The sequence below is a fragment of the Phoca vitulina genome, unplaced genomic scaffold (genome assembly GCF_004348235.1).
Source record: "Phoca vitulina isolate PV1807 unplaced genomic scaffold, GSC_HSeal_1.0 scaffold5, whole genome shotgun sequence".
NCBI lineage: Eukaryota > Metazoa > Chordata > Mammalia > Carnivora > Phocidae > Phoca > Phoca vitulina.
This window is the reverse complement of record NW_022589708.1, coordinates 75,597,471-75,610,230: the sequence shown is the minus strand read 5'-3', so window position 1 is coordinate 75,610,230 and position 12,760 is coordinate 75,597,471. Positions and strand designations below refer to the sequence as shown.

Sequence of the window (12,760 nt, the reverse complement as noted above, 5' to 3'; positions counted from 1 at the left end):
AATTCTCAAATCCAGTGAAAGTTAAGTAAAACTTTTGAAAAATTGCTGGAATGCAAAGGCCAAGGCATCATTCAACACTGGGTCTTCTCTTTATTTGAAATAGAAGAAATTTTTAATTATCAAATTAAAAAAGACAGCAACAACTACTTCAAAATGTGTCACAGTGAAATATCAAACTATATTAAATTTAACACAGCTAATAGGCAGATTGAGTGCTTAGTATATGCAAGCGCGAGTACAAGGAGCTGCAGCAGAGACCAAGATGCTCTCTGTTGCCTGTCTACAAAATACCCGAAACTCTACTGAGAGACAAAGTGCTACAGGGACACATGAGTGGAAGGGACAAACTGAAGTTGTATGAGGTCTGGCTTTGTGAATGAAACCGCATTAGTGAGGGGCCTCTGTCAACAGGATTCTTACTGGCTGGGGAATGGAGAAAGATCAGGATAATACTTAAATATTAGAAATTCAGACACAAAAACTCAAATTAAACAAATGTTGCACCTTCTTCTTTCCTCCCCCATGCCTGGAAGCCCACCACACACCTGCAGTCCATGCTCTCTCCCCCTAGTGAAGATGTTGCTCTCCTTACCCTTTGCCCTTCAGGCCAAGACCTGCTCAGCCTGGGAGGGCCAGCTTAAATGTCAGTCACCCTGTTCTCAATGAATGATTAGTCAATGAAGGAAGATAGGAAGGAGTGTGATAATAACTCATAAAGGACTACCACTCACTAAGTGTTTATTACTACATGTCAGGCCCCTGTGCTAAGTGTTTTAAAAACAACATGCCACTGAGTACTCATACAAACCTGCAAGATCAATAACTTTCATTTTATAGATAATCGAATGGACACTTGGGCAGGGGGTGCTGGGGGTTCCTGCAGCTCTCCCCTCCAAAGCTTATGATCCTCTCCACTACTTCAAACTAATGAACAAAGAAGAGAGGCAGAGCTGGGATATGAACCCCAGGGGTGTGACACCAAGTTCAGTACCTTATGATATGACCCCAACTCAAGTCAAATCCCAGATATCCTTATGCCAGTCAAGGCCACTATTCCAAAGGCAATATTAAAAGCAGAAGAGAAAAAGAAGGAGAAAGGTGTATAAAATTAAGGTTAGGTCCCAATTTAGCTTAGTCCTCTCAAGTGCAGAAGAAAATGGGACCTCGTGCAAAGAGGTCTCATCTGATTCTACTCTCCAAATTCTCTGCTGGGTTCATTTTTATTTGCCCCTATGTCGTGCCCCTTGAGGAATTCCCAGGGAGTCACAGTCAAAGGGTTGATTCCATCTGGGACCAGGGAAGCTGCATAGATTTAGACCCCTGGAGCCTTTCTGATGTCCATTTACCCAATTCCATTACTCAGAAGCCTAATGGGGCTACCACATGCCGTCTGCAGTTTAATGTTCTCATGGAGAAATTAGGGAGCCTTAAGAGCTGTGGGTTGCATTTGAATGAGCCATAGAAGCAGAAACTTGAATCATCCCCCACTGAGGCTGGAAGTAAATCTATAACCAGTTGCAAAATGAGTCTAACACTAAGTACCACCTGTCCACCGTCAGCTACTCTGGGAGGGACAGGGCACTGTGGTTGTTTCAACTTCTCACAATCTTGAAACGAAGCAGACAGTTTATGCAAACATCAAGTCCAGTCACAGACACTGACTGATGGCATATTACATAATTGTAATGGCCGTGTTATGACTTGCACTGGATACAGAGGAGCAGACAGGACCCTTCTCTAGTCATCCGGCTGGATGGAGACAACTTACAGACACCACAACTAGAGGGCGCTATGAGACCTTTTATAACCAAGGATGACCGCGTGTTAGGCGGCCCCTGATCAAGGGGTGCTGGCAGTGCTCGATTTTAATGTTGGGTAGTTTGAGAACAGTAATCTGTGCTCCAGTGCCATCTATAAAAGAATAGGTGCCGGGGGCCTGGGTGGCTCAGTCATTGAGCGTCTGCCTTCGGCTCGGGTCATGATCCCAGGGTCCTGGGATGGAGCCCCGCATCGGGCTCCCTGCTCAGTGGGAAGCCTGCTTCTCCCTCTCCCACTCTCCCTGCTTGTGTTCCTCTCTCGCTGTGTCTCTCTCTGTCAAATAAATAAATAAAATCTTTAAAAAAAAAAAAAAAAAGAATAGGTGCCAACATTTATGTATATGGTATATCAACCAACCGATTAATTCATGAGCCTCTGTTAAGTACAAGAATCTGTGTAGGCCCCATGATAAACTCAAAAGAGTGACAAGGTGATAAACTGTTCTAGATGGGAACTTGGCATGAGCAAAGGAAGATCCAGGAACCCAAATCTGATTGGGAGGCAGTAAACTTGGGTGACCAACTGTCCCAGTTGGCCCAGGGCTGAGGTATTTTACAGGACATGGGACTCTCAGAACTGAAACCAGAGAAGTTCTTGGCAGACTGGGATGACTGGCCACCCTACATTAAGTAGAACTATAATATAGTTGGAAGGATGGCACAGTGTCATGTGGTAGTAGAAATTAAGACGAAAACAGGTTTAGAAAAAGAGCACATCCCTTTAGTCTACACTTTGAGACTGTCCACAGGTGTCATCCTCTTTGGGAATAATTAAGATCCCTTACTCTGTGGATTACAGGCATCTCACCAAATTGCTTTACCAAGACATATTTATAATGATAGGTTTATATGGCTGCCCTCAGAACAAGACTGTGAACTCTTTGAGAGTAAGAACGGTGTGCAACACTTACGTTACTTACCTTGATGTAAAACTGTATCAGTGATCCTGCCTTGTCAAGTCTGTACCGACATTAACAATTCATCAACAATACCACGGTATTTGTCCAATGTGAAGATGTTTAAATTTTTACAACACTAAAAAGTCTAAGTATTTATTAAAACTTAAGTTTTAAGATACAGATCTAATAAAATACACACATATCTGATTTCTGATTGGGGCAACATGCTTTTTTAAAAGTCCAGTGACTTAATATTTGGTTCATGCAGCTGAACGACGTGATTGTTGTGTGCTGCTTGGAATGAAACTGAAAATCACGGAAAAAGGCTTTTCCTGGAATTTCCGAGAAACATACCAAGTAGCATTATTTAGAACTAATACTTTGACCTCTATTAACTAACAAGGGTTGCGATTCAATCAGTGGTTTTGTAGCAAGTCTTGTAAATAGTGGGAGCTCTGCCAGAGAGATTTATGAACAGAACTACAAGGAACAATTTTAGATGGGAATATTGTGAAATCCATTGTCTACAAGCTGGATTCTGGGGTATATGAACTTTAGACTAGAACATTTTTTTTCACTCATAATGAGAATTCTTTGAAAACAACTATGACCAGTAATTTTTAAATAAGAATTTATAATACTTGAATTTGAAATTCAGAAATATATATCAGGTTAAATGTACACACAAGGGGGTTTTTGTAATGTGTTCATGTAAATTATAGAAAATGTGACACTGGAGAAAAATATATTGGAACATATTGCAAAATATATTGAAATCTGAAAGTATAAATCTTTGAATCACAGCGCTGTAGAATACTGCCTTCAGGAACATTGAACCCGTTTGTAAAGATTAGGGCACTGGAACCCAGTGGGTCTGAGAGACATGCTCATTGTCAAGCCACCAAAGGTGAAAGCACAGTGAGGCTGGGAATCAGAGGCACCAGCTTTGGGCCCCAGCACTGCCACATACTGGCCCAAACCTGCTGGTCATCCTAGACCTCTTCCTTTCCTTCCAGATCTCATTGGTCACCAAGTCGAAGAGATTCTCCTTCAGATCTCGACAATCCGTGCTCAGTGTGGCTGCCACAGCCTTATTTCCAGTCTTTAGTGCCTTCCACCTGGACACCTGCATTAGCCTCCTGAAAAATCCTGTCACCCCCAAGCCGGCCAGTTCCTTCCCAGAAATTGCCAGTGGAGTCGTGCCACTTCATCTAGTGTCACTGGCTGCCGCCTCGGAACCTCGAGATGTCAGATCTCAGCTGAGCACACAATACCTCTCACTCTGGCCATGCAGAATTATTCAAAGAGAGGCTTTCTCATACCGCTATGCTTTGGGTTATTTCCTTGTTTGCTCTCAGAGACTTCCTCCAGCCATTTTTGTCTGTCTGTATTGTAGAGAAGCACATTCCGAGGTTCCTCTGACAAAGGGCTTCTGGCCAAGTTGGTCAGTGGGAAGCACTGGTGGGAAATGATGCGTGTGGAGAAGGCAGACTCCAGGGTATTTCTCTGTGTGTGTGCTACTGCAGGGGCATCCTCCCCTCCCCCTCCAGCCTATGGTGGGAGCATCTTCCCGCTATTATTGTTCATCTGAGTTCCTTACTCCTCTTCTGTTTCACGGCTGTGTAAACACAATCCCTATTTTAGATTCTCTTTGTTTGAAATACCTAGAGATGTTTCTCTTTTCGTGACTGATAATTATGTGCTTTGCCTAATTAACTTTCATTAATTCACGTCAGCTTTTCCCCAAGGGGAACCCTTTGCTTCCTATCCAATTCAGATGCCCTTTCTCTGTGGGCTCTCTTACACATCACTCCATTTTAGCATTTACCATACTGCTCTGTAATGCTGGTTTCATGGTCTCCTTTCTCTGCTAAACTCTGAAAAGGTTGAAAAGTTCTTTTAAGTCCCAAACCAGGTCTTATTTAACTCTGTATTCTCAGCATTCAGTCAGTTACTGAATGAATGAAGACCACTTCTTTTGCATAGTGTGTCAACAAAACTTGTGGGGCTGGATCATTCTTAGCCTGAGGGCCGTCCTACGCATTGTAGAAAGCCAGCAGCATTCCCAGCCACTGCCTTCAAACGATGCTGTTAGGAAGAAGAAATAGAATGTGAGAGAAAGCTCTGAAAACCACGGAAGTGCTATCAATTAGCTTCAGAATGGTTTCTCGGAAACTATTGAAATTTATCATTTCCAATCATAAAACAGTGTTCTATGTACTCTTTGATGGTAAAACAATCTTTAAAATGGTAATATAATAAAACAATCTTTAAAATGGTAATATTGTTAGCAGCTACAGTTTCCTGTGATAGAAAGCTCAACTTAATGTTTATGTTCTATTACTTTAACAGTTGTATCTAATTTTGTAGATGTTTTGTATACATTCAGTGAAAAAGAAAATTTAATATCATAGGAATGTAAATATTGACATGTTAATTGTTACATTCACTTTTTAACCATCAATACAGATATTTAATTTTAATAGGTAATCAAATTTATCCGAAGTTTACTAATTTGAATGCTCACATTACATAAATTATATATCTGAGTTAATATGACAATGAAGAATTTTATAAATATTTCATAACAAAATATTTTCTAATATTAATGTTGAAATGTATAGATTGATAGCATATACTTCAATCTGTCTCAATGTTAATCAGCAAAATTTGAATAAAAATGTCCAAAGGGGGTCCTAAAGTAACTGTGATTATTAGAAAAGTGATTTTCTTCTGTAAAATTACATTTTCTGTTTAAAATATAAAATGTTTCTTCTATAAGATATGACTTGGAAATATGTAATGCAACCCATACTTTTTTTTTTAAAGATTTTATTTATTTGACAGAGAGAGACAGTGAGAGAGGGAACACAAACAGGGGGAGTGGGAGAGGGAGAAGCAGACTCCCCACTGAGCAAGGAGCCCGATGTGGTGCTTGATCCCAGGACCCTGGGATCATGACCCGAGCCGAAGGCAGACACTTAACGACTGAGCCACCCAGGCGCCTCAATGCAACCCATACTTTAATATTTTCCCTACTCTTAGTTCAAAGAAATTATTTTAACTTATTAAATGTAAAACAAAAGTGAGTTGGCATAAATATTAAGCTGGTACAGCTTTTTATAAATCTCTTTATCCAGGAAATTAAAGTTAAATGAATTCATACTTGGGTAGAGAGTAAGATTCTCTATTTCGTGCCACATATTACCATATTAACCTAAGTCAGATATATATATTTTGTGTAATCTGAGTACCCAAATTATTAACTTCTATAATTTAAACCAAGATGGCTGTGAAAAAAAAAAAAATCACAGATGTGTAACTAAGACACTCCGGTAAATATGAATTTCAAAATATCTGACAACAATAAATACTTTACTTCATTGCAATTATACAGAATTTTATTTTCAGTAAGTTACAGTTTGGGGATTGATAAAAAGAAAGTAATAAGTCTTTCTCATATGCTGAACTTGCCCATTTGATTCTCCCTCTTTCTCTTCCTGTCAGGCCTTTTCCTTCTATTAACCGTTCCAATATCTTTCCCAGAGCCTTACTAAAATCAAGACTCTGAGCAAAAGCTGGAAATTCCAGCACCCTACATTTTATGCACAGGTTGTACTCTAAAGGTACAACAGACAATCTGGTTCCCCCCCCAGACTCTGTCCATGAAACTATATTTAACTAACAATATGGCTACCACTGAATTTAACCATAATTTATAACATTTCCATTGACAAATGTATCTAAGATTCAACTGTGGGTTCTAGATCCAGGGAGGAAGCTGCTTCCCACCCCCAAACTCCCACAGTCTTTAATATAAGACACTCTCCCTCCCTCTCCCTCTCCTGCCCAACCCCCATGTGTACCTGTCTGTCAAAGGACGAATGTCCCTTGCCCATGGATCTGGTATCCCTGGGTCTCTTCTATTGAAGAACTGGGGGAGGATGCCTCAAAAAAGCCAGAGCTCTGGCTTCATTTAAAAATCCAATCACTTAAGTGTTTAAAAATGGAAAGTGTATATAAAAAGGTAACTGTGGATGAGATTGAATCACTGTATCTTTGGGAAAGGTGTCAATTTCATACAAGCATACGATTGTCTTGGCTTGCCTTATCTGGGTTACTAGGCTAAACCACATTCCTGTGGGTGAGATGGGGTTTCCCAATGGGGATAGGTGTTTGCTCTGTCAGTTCAGTAGGGCGGAAGGCGTGGAGAAAATGAGGATTTGCCAAGGCAGGTCTTAGACCAAAGACAGGAAAACCTTCCTTTGATCTCTGAATTGGGGGTCAGGCAGGTCTAGCGAGACATGCTCGGGGTAGGTCTGGATCTGTGGAACAGCTGACGTGATCCCCTGTACTATACTGCCCTGCCATCGCCCCAACACTCAGCAGAGTCCCAGCCTCTGAACCTCCCCTTCCTCCACACCCACTTTAAACCGCAGAGCTGAAAGAGCTTTGGAACACTTCGGGAGAATCATTGCCAAATTAAAGGTCTGAAGATAGCTTGCCTTGATTTCCTACACCTCGTCCCCTGTCCACAGTCTTTCTCCTTGTGAGTAAGATTGCAGCAGCAACCACCACAGTTCATGGTTAGGACTACCTAATGCCTGCAACCAACGCCAAAACTGAGGTCACTGCAGAAACTGGACTTCCCTTGCACTTACTATTCAGAGCAAGAAAGTTTTCCAGATGGATGGCCCTAATCTTGAAGGCACTTTGAAGGTCACTGGAGCAAAAACAATGTTTCTGCTTGCTAGAGGCAGGGTTAGCAGAATCTGGAGCGTCATCAGACTCAGTCTAAAACACTTGGTGCAGGCTGCAGAGAAAACCCCCTCTACGGCTCAATGCAGCTTGTAAATACAGTGTTTGGGAAAACATACTTACTAACTGCTTACAAGAGTGTATCTTTGCATTGTATTTTCCCTGCATTTTTTTTTTCTGTTCAAGTTTTTTGTTTTTGTGTTTTGCATGAAATGTGTTTCTAGGCATAGAACCACAATTTATAACACTGCATGTTGGGGAAACGAGATCAAACTTTCAACTCTGTTCTATCCAGCAGCCAAACAGGTTTTAAATTGGGAGTTGCCATAGCAGCCCATTCTGCCATCACTAAGGATAGAGGTCCAAGAAACACTTTCTCCTTGCTCTGTTCAACCAGGTAACCCGTATTCTCACATTTGTTTTCCGCATTAAAGCAGTTGCCAAAATGCCTTACACTGCCTAATTTAAATTGTCTTCTAACTGAACTGACACTTGGATATTGTTTCCCTGTCAGCCCTTCCCGCCTCTTGGCAGACATCCTCCTTGCTCCGTGCTGGGTAGCAATGTGGGATTACACCACCGATGAACAAAGCCAGTGGTGACCGGGCAACTACTCCTGAGCAGAGGCCCCCCAACTTACACCTCTGCCCGGGGGACAGCACGGCCCAGCCCGGCAGGAGCTGATCTGTGGTCACTCTGTTCGAGGAGGAGGCTATTCTGGTGAGCCCATCCTCGCGAGACATCATTCATACCTCTGGGGGATGAAGAAGTAACACTGAGGACTTCAGGATTGTGCTGGAACATAAAGAAAACTTCCTGCTGCTAATGGTGGAACCATATTCTCACACTCTCCCATGGCTTGGAAAAGCAAACTGTACTCAACTGCAAGGAAAACCTGACAGAGGACAGAGGAACAGAACCCTGGCAAGGAAGATTCATGGTGGAGAGAAAAGGCGTGCGTTTCAAAGGCTTTCACTGTTGCTGCCAATTTCTCTGCACATATTTGTCCTCCAAAGAGGGACTCACTGGCAACTCAGAGGGCTCCTAGTGGCTTCTTTAGAGTTTGCCATTCTTTCTCCACACAAAGATTTGTGGCCAGAAGCTTCCATGGGATCACATGACCTGCTCCCTCATCACTTGATTTATCTGTTTAGGGCACCTGCTGTGGGAAGGGCACAGCTCTGGGTGCTCACTGACGGCAATCCTCTGCATACAGTCTCTAGTGACGACTGTGCTTCCCATCGATTCTCCGCACTGATCCACTGTGTCCTGAGGGGGCAGTGAGTGTAAGACAAGCCATGCTAGACAGCCCTGTCTCTTAGAATCTCGACCCTTCAAAACACCCTACCCCTACCCCAGGGATTTTCCTTTCCTTCCGTTTGCAGCAATTCTGTCTTCCCAGTCAGGTCCGTCCTGTCAGCCTGCAGGGCCTCATAGCCCATCAACTTGACCTACGCCTCCGACATTGAGCCTATGAGGAGACGCGGCCATCACTATGGCCACACCACTCTTTCCTCAGCTTCATTCACCTGACATGATGTTCCAGCTCTCACAAGCCAGACGCTTCTGGATGCCCGAAAGAATGTAACAGGAGCAGGTATCAGACTCAGGAATACCCTGGCATCACATCCCACAGACATGGCTCCTCCAACAGAAGTAACACTGGGGACTTCAGGATTGTGCTGGAACATAAAGAAAACTTCCTGCTGCTAATGGTGGAACCATATTCTCACACTCTCCCATGGCTTGGAAAAGCAGTGAGTGTAAGAGACAAGCCGTGCTAGACAACCCTGTCTTAATAATGTCCTAAGATACGTCAGATGCTCCGCAGGGCCTAAAATGAAATGAATACTATAGTCTGTCTTTTGTGGAAAGTTTAAAACCAGTTTAGTTTAGGTGCTAAAAAACAAACAAACAAAAAACAACAACAAACAAAAAACTAAAGGATAAGAAAGACTTAAGTATCTGGAACCTAAAACAAGGAAAGTGAAGTAGTGTGCAAGATGAGACACAGGTTACCCTCTGAGTCCAGGCAAGTAGGAAAGGAACAGATGTGCCTTCTGAGAGCCAGCAAAGAACCAGGGCTGACCAGCTGAGACCCAGGGAGCAGCCATCTCAGTAAGTCCACACCTCAAAGAGTTACAGCGGAATGCAGGTTAGGTGAGAAAGGGCATCAGTCTAAGGCTTGGAATTCCTGGGTTTGGGTTCTTTGCCTTTTACTACCTTTGGGAACCGGGGCCAGTCACATCCCATCCCGACCTCAGATTTCCCAATGTGATCTTAACATTTCTTTGAGAGTGTTTCATAAGGTTGTTATGAGAAGCAAATGCATTATAAGCAGAATATTCCCATTGAAATTTAACTATGCTCGTAGCATGACACCTTTCTTTGTAAAGCATACATTTTATAGTTAGAGGTTAGTATAAAAATGGCTAATAGGAAATGAAATTCCAGCTCAAAATTTCTAGATCAGAAAATGAAATACTCTGTTAGGAGTTCAATGGATTTATGCCTACTATATAGGTATCTAGACTTAGGCAAAAGTAAGGGATCCCATGCAGTCCATGGGGGTGCAGAAAAGGTACACACATGTGCAAATCACTGCTTCATGACCCACAGATGGAAACCCATTTTGCTCCCTATGGCCATGCTGCCAATTCAAAAGGTCACTGCCAGATGCACATGTAAGCACCAGCCAAGGAATACCTAAATGTGGGTATTTCCCAAAGGATGGATCTGGAACCAAAATATATATTAAATTCCATTATTCCATTTTAAAATCAGCTCTAACTTTTCTCCATACACATGCATAATATATGCCTTAGGACTCTCCCTTACCCTGACAGTGAGATATAAATAACAAAATGTCTCAAAATTTTGACAAGTAGTATTCTAAATGTCAATTTAGGAGTCAAGTGTTCAGAATTTAAAACACATTTTCCTGTAGGATTCACCTATTATCTGCCCAATCTCCCTTAATTCATAATGTAAACAATGTTTCCAATAGTAATATGACTGCTATATTAATAACTGAATTATAAGTATATTAAACTAAATTAGTAATAGCAATTAATAAAAAGAGGAACCTGATTTTTTTGGCTTAGCGGTTCAGATGGTAGAAGTGGAAAAAGGAGAGGAAGAAGAGTTTTGCCCCCTATACGAGAAAGGCCCTTTTGATATTTGGAAATAGGAATGTTTGTCTTTGGCATCCTCTGACCTTCCTCTCTTTACACTCATCATCCTCTGTGAGCTACTCCCACCCCCACTCCCCACCCCGGGGCATGTTCCATTACATAAGAGGTTACTTCTGCCTCTTGGCCACCTTCCTCTGATTTCTCGGGCCAGGAATGTCCTCGATGCCATGGAGACAAGAGCAAAGCCGCACAGCCCAGCACACGGAAGAAAACCCGCTGTCATGTCCTGGGCTGTAACTCGCTACCGCACTAAGGTCAGGCCCACTATGGAGTCAGCAGCCCTACACCAGCCTGCCGGTCACACTGCTTGTATTCATGGCATCTTGACATCCTGAGCTTGTCTTGTTTGACTGTTGCTTCCCCGGGGGGCAGTGATTTCAGGCTCAGGGACAAGGAGTAGGACCGCCAAGCAGTTACTTCTTAGGGAGAAGGTTTGTGAGTCGAAGCCTGCCTGTCCGCAAAACAAAGCCTGCCTTTCATTTTTTCAAGATCTGGCAAGGTAGCTGTGCAAGGGTGTGCTTCAATGTGACCAATTTAACTACATTTGAATTTCATTTCAAAACAACCCTGCTTCACACCTCCTCCGCAAAAAAACAACCTGCCAAAGTCTGCTGGTTCGTTTCTTTTCTAATTATAATTTCAGAACTATAATGATACAGCAGTCAACTCTATAGAGCCCAACAGTCTTACCTAGACCAACTGCTCTATGCAAGAGTCTGGCGGTTTGGCAATAGTCGGTGCCTCAGTTGCCTCTGCGGTGGTCACAAACGCAGCACAGGGCCACGTGCAGGTAAGAACACCTGCAGAGTCAACTAAGTCTATCATCACTGGAGTGAATATAAATTAGAAAGAAACACTGATGGCCTCAATGTAAATGAAGTTCCTGTGGCTTGTTTTGAAACTTTGTCTTTTAACAAGGAAGAACTGCCTATGAGGCTTCGTTCATTCATCCATTCACTCATCTATTCATTCATACATTCATTCATCCATTCATTCGTCCATTCGGCAAATGCTCCCTTGGTTCCTCCTGTCTGGCTGGTGTTGGAAGAGACACCAGGAGGAGAGTGGTGAACAGCACACATCGTCTCGGCCACCGCAGACCTTTCTCCAGCTGAGGAAAGACACACAGTTGACCCTTAAACAGCATGTGGCTGAACAGCACGGGTCCACTGACACATGAACTTTTTTCAATAAATACAGTACGATACGTAAATGTATTTTCTTATGATTTGCTTAATAATATGTTCTTTTCTCTAGCTTACTTTATTGTAAGAATACAGTATATAATACATCTAACATACCACATATGTGTGAGTCAACTGTTTATGTTCTCAGTAAGTAAGGCTTCTGGTCACGAGTAGGCTATTAGTAGTTAAGTTTGTAGGGGATCCAAGGTTATATGCAGATTTCTGACCATGTTGGGAATCGGTTGCCCCTAAACCCCATGTTGTTCAAGGGCCAACTGTATAATAAGCAATTGTGATGAACTCTGCATTGTTATAACACCTGAACTGGCCTCCTTCTGTAAGTGACATGGCACTAGGACCTGACAGATATCGAAGGTGGAGGGTACCAAGATGGCTGGAGGATGGTGGGCAGGGAGAGGCTAGGGCCTTGTAAGCCATGTTAAGGATTCAGGGTTTATTCTGAGGATCAGCAGATGACCTACACAGATCCGGAGGCAGCAAGACTAGAGACCGAGGAGGCAACTACATGGCTGCCAGAGCCACCAGGGTGAGGCAGTGGTGGCCTGGACTCACACGGGCGCTGTGAGATGGGGACGGTGATGGAGACGGAATGCCATGGCCTGGGGGCCAGCTGGGTGTGTGCCTTGAGGGAGAGGGAGTCAGTGTGACTCCAGGTGACAGGCTGGGACAAACAGTGGTGCCATTTACTGAACTACCCAGACCTAGAGGGGAGCAGAACGGGAGGGAAGATAAGGACTTCCGATCAAAATATGCTGCCTTTGCATCATGCAAGTGGACGTGACCGGGCAGCAGCTGCAGGTCACCCTGGGCCTGGAGTGGGCAGCAGGGCTGGGCTCGAGTCGCAGATCCAAGGTTATCCTGTCACTTTGGAGGAATAACATGAA

The 12,760-nt window shown here is 43.1% G+C and overlaps 1 protein-coding gene across 5 annotated transcripts in view; it reads right to left on the bottom strand.

Moving 5' to 3' along the window:
* SPATA13 (spermatogenesis associated 13) overlaps positions 1 to 12,760 on the bottom strand; it is a 142,349-nt gene that overhangs the window by 81,740 nt on the left and 47,849 nt on the right. The window lies entirely within an intron of this gene.